Here is a 4,587-nt window from a genome sequence, read left to right as displayed (position 1 = left end):
GAACCGGTCCGCGCTACCCGGGAGCACAGTACTCCTCCATCCAGCCTCTAGCCAGGAGGGCACACGCTACTCCCACCATCTCCCACGCCCAGTGCGCGGTTGTCTTTTCACGTATGGAATAGCCGAGTTCAAGCTTACCCTGTCCCATTTCCAGGGCATGTGGCTAGTTAAGATAGTCCTTGATCTATCAGGCCTACATACGCATCCAATCCTTAATTGACCCGGACGGAACATCACCTGTTCCTAGCCCAAGTCTCGAGTTAAGTACTTCCACCCTTAGGATTGTTTTGTGTTCCTAAGGATGAAAAGAGCATTATAGGGAACTTTACCGTAAGATCCCACCATGCTCCCAATGAAAATATCCGTGCAGGTAGAGATCATCCTTCCTCAGGATCAACCTGAGCTAGGCATAAGTGCAAAGGACAAACTCTATCTGCCTATAAGCAGGGCTAAGCATTTTTTTGTAAATCATATTTTGATACTTCACCAGAAGTATCTATAAAAGGGATGGATTTCAAGGTAGGCAATGCATCGAAGGGTTTCCAAGCAACTTCTATAAACCTAATGCACATTTCACTAGACTTAAAGTGTGCAAAAATAATTTAAAAACACAAGGAAGGGGTTGCATGCACCGGGGCTTGCCTGGAAGAAACACTAGGTTAGTGTTGTTAGACGATGTCCAGTTGACGATCATCCTTGTTCTGATACTTGTTTCGTCTATCCATCTTCCGGATTGTCCATCAACATCATCCTGCGGATTAGCCCGCGCTTGAGGTCGACTTGGTTCGTCTTCCGCATCGCGTGATTAATTAACGTACCTGAATGAAATGCATTATGCACATGAATGCATATCGACAAGAATATCACACACCTAAATAGTGCTACGCGATAGCGGAACACCTAGCGGCGAGGCGTTGTACAAGTTCATACGGAAATACTAGTTATCGATATTCGACTACGCGTAATAATTACGCTTCTTTAAATTAAACGAACCTAACGCAAACATCATGAAACAACAAATAATACATATTTAATATAATTAGCCTAATTTTGGCTACACGATAGTGAATCGAATATCTAGTGACGAGGCACAAATAACATTTAAAAGCAATTACCAGATACCGGGATATTACTAAGTACAACGTTCGCGCTATTTTAACTTAACCGAATCTGACTTGAACAAGAAGCGCTAATACAAAACACAAATCCTATATATATTCCTAAGCTAGAGAATTAACAAACCGGCTCACTAATGCTAAATTGACTCAGATGTTGTGGAAACGACAACGAGTCCCAGTTCAGGTGATTCATCGAACACCTGGCGTGCAAGTGAACTAGATGGGCCAAACGTGCTTAGCGCAAACGGTGATGCCTCGTAGGGAATGAACCTACACGCAAACACACAAAGGAAACAAACTAGCGCTAAGTAACGCAGATCGCTACTGCGCATCTGTGCTATAAATAAGAGTCGTGATAATATATTTAATCGAACCATTCATCAATTCTGCATCTGTGCTATAAATAAGAGTCGTGATAATATATTTAATCGAACCATTCATCAATTCTAATAGCAATAAAAACGGCACAGCTCATTGGGACCATATTTGACTCAACACCTGATAACAACAACGATTTCTAATTCAGACATTTTCTCGAACACCTAACAAGTCTACATACCAGACGAGATTAAATATCGAAATACAATATCCTATCCCGTAGAGAAATAACCTAACATCAAACATATACAATGAAATACAGATAATTACTACAGCACATCACAAGTATCTGATTCTAACGTCGCGGGTAATATTCATCCAATATATTCATCGAATTAATTGATTAGTAGGAGTAGCGAGCTAGAGTACTATTACCAATTCGATGAGAAATTCGTGGAAGTAGCAACAACACTTGGCTCAGGCCCTTCATCGAACACTTGTCGAGCAGAGGTTGACGAGATCGCGGATGAGAAACGACGACGAATTCCGGGTTCCAGCCATTCGTCGAGCACCGGGGGCGGTCGATGGCGAACACGCCGAAACAGAGAAGTTTATCCGAGCAGCTGTAAACAACCGTGCCAGGGACATGTCGAACACGAATGGCACGGATGTGCCAAGCGTAGCAAACGGCACAGAAGCACGCGACATCGAGTGGACAGAACAGGGCGAGATTGATGACACACACCCATGGTGAGGCGGGGTCGGCGAATACCGGCGCCGGACAGCGCCCAGCGCACGACGAATCGAGCGCGGCGAGCAGCAAAGAAAATCTGCGCGCAATGACGATCTTGGCTAGGGGAAAAGCTCCGCTGCGCAGGGATCCGAGCTCGACACAGGGAGTTTCACGGCTCGCAGCGACTATGACCGAGCGCAGGGGAAAGAAGACCCAGGCGCTCGGAACCAGACAGCGACGCGAGCGCAGAGTGACACGGTCAAGTAGGGACCAGGACGCCGCGGCATGGACGCGAGCTGAGGGACCTGGACGCAGAGGAAGTTCCGCGCCGCATAGGAGCAGGCGCGCGCACGGAGCAAAGAAGCTGGGCGCGGCCAGGCGATGGAGGGACTCAGCGGGCAGAGGAAGGACGCCGAGCAGAGAGAAAGAGGAGCAGAGCTGGCTGGAGTCGGGCGCAGCGCTGGAGCAGGGAGATCGACCGGGCGTGCATAGCTTCGGGCAAAATCCCAGGGCGCGACTGGATATTACTGCCGGCGAGCAGAAAGATTAGAGGGAGGAGAACGTCGCAGAGGAAGCGAAGTGCCATGGCAGGGGCTTCAATCCGGCGCGGCCATGGCAGAGGGCAAGCACCGGCAGCTGGAGAAGCCGAGGGCCATGGAAGCAGGGAGCTCGACCGGCGAGCTGAGCTTATGCGCATGGTGCATTTATGTACACAGAGGCGAACACTAAAACTTATCAAGAACTTGATCTGCATGGCTGATGACGTGTTGTGATAGAATGCAGAGAGAATTCCCGAGCTAGCACGTGTACTGGAATCTAGGATATTACGATGGCTTGAGATAAGAACAAGGGAGCAAGAGACGTGATAAGGAGATTTACGTGACCTGCTGTGTGGTGGCTGAAGATAATGTCGATGGAAGACAAGGCTTGAAGCGTGACATGGGTTGAAGACTTGAAGTAATAAAGGGATTTCCCCCATTTTCGTTAATGGAGACTTAAAAGTAAGTGGATAATAGGACTAAGGTTTAAAAGAGATACAAATAAATTGGCCCAAAACAATATCAGGCATAAAAGAAAAATTAGATAGGATTTGATTTGGTGAATACTCCTAAAATCAGATAATTTTCGTGACTGTTTCGGACAACACGGAAACGAACTAGATATCGGATACATTATTCTGAGACCATACTAGTTTAGTCGAAATCGGATAAAAATTTACCCGATGCCTAAACATAGTTGATTTGATTCGAAACTTAATAATTCATCCGTAATCTGAATTATTACGACACGAGCCACGAAAATCTAATTTGAGACCGAGGCGAGAAATAACATACCGAATCAAATGGATTTCAGCTTCGGTATTTTAATCTGCGTGATTCGACTAATATTAGCCGGAACCATATCGGCTAATGCACACATGATTTCGTCGCTAAAACAGTGTGCGGATGGATAAGTTGGATCCAAACCCCACGCACAATTTCGCGCGAGCTGAATTATTTTACCCCGAACAATTTAGTCGTCAAGTTCAACTGAATTTGTCCGAGATAAAATCATCCGAGTGAGTCGGGCTTCCGAATTCGTATTCGCGCGAACGATGAATTTTAAATAATCACCGGACGCACCGATTTTTGGAACAAATATGTTCCGAACATCACGAAAATTTTAGGAAGAGCCCGGATAGATAGAAATAAAAACGATGTCGCGCTTGCGACAGACGACACCGATGCGATATAAAAATCGCGATAGACGAAGATGTTTAAAATTTAAAAATCCATTCTATCCACTGATTACGTGCTTAAATCCGTACTCGTTGTCGAGCGGAATATAAACACCTAGGGTGTTACAATCCTCCCCCCTTAAAAGAATCTCGTCCCGAGATTCGGATCGAAAGACTTCTAAGGGTAGAGAAGTATGTAACCCATGTTCGTATCAGCGATAATCATAAGACAGTCTTGGGCGAAGGCGAGTGCCTCAGAATGCGGTTTCTCTAGCGGACATAACATGTATCGCCTTAGGCAAATTTAGAAATGTCCACCAATAGAGACGATATCTGCCAGAGGAACATATAAGGTTCCATGTGTGCAGTTTGCTTTTTCTGATGACACTGTACTATCTGAGTCTGTTGAGTGAGCAGCAAATAGGCGATTTTACCCCAACAGAATCAGATGCACCATCTTGGGTAAAACAGACAAAATGAAGTTTACCAACAAGCGTCACAGTGAGTTCGTAGCGCATGAGATGGATGTGGACGTCGAATACTGTCGTGGTTAACATGTGGTTAACCCGAGAATTCAAGTCTATGAAAGATGGTATAGATTCGAGAAAAATCATCCGCGAATGGATCTGTAGATGCTGCCTTCGCAACCAATCCATTTTATCGAGCACTAGGCATGGATCGACTTGATCACACATGCTGGA

General features: G+C 45.6%; 1 pseudogene; it reads right to left on the bottom strand.

The window, feature by feature from the left end:
* Positions 1–1,539: 1,539 nt before the first annotated feature.
* On the bottom strand, positions 1,540–2,979 carry LOC118476335 (uncharacterized; annotated as a pseudogene).
* Positions 2,980–4,587: the final 1,608 nt, after the last annotated feature.

Source organism: Zea mays, chromosome 2 (genome assembly GCF_902167145.1).
Source record: "Zea mays cultivar B73 chromosome 2, Zm-B73-REFERENCE-NAM-5.0, whole genome shotgun sequence".
Lineage (NCBI taxonomy): Eukaryota > Viridiplantae > Streptophyta > Magnoliopsida > Poales > Poaceae > Zea > Zea mays.
The sequence above is the reverse complement of the archived record's forward strand: the minus strand, read 5'-3'. Positions and strand labels throughout refer to the sequence as shown.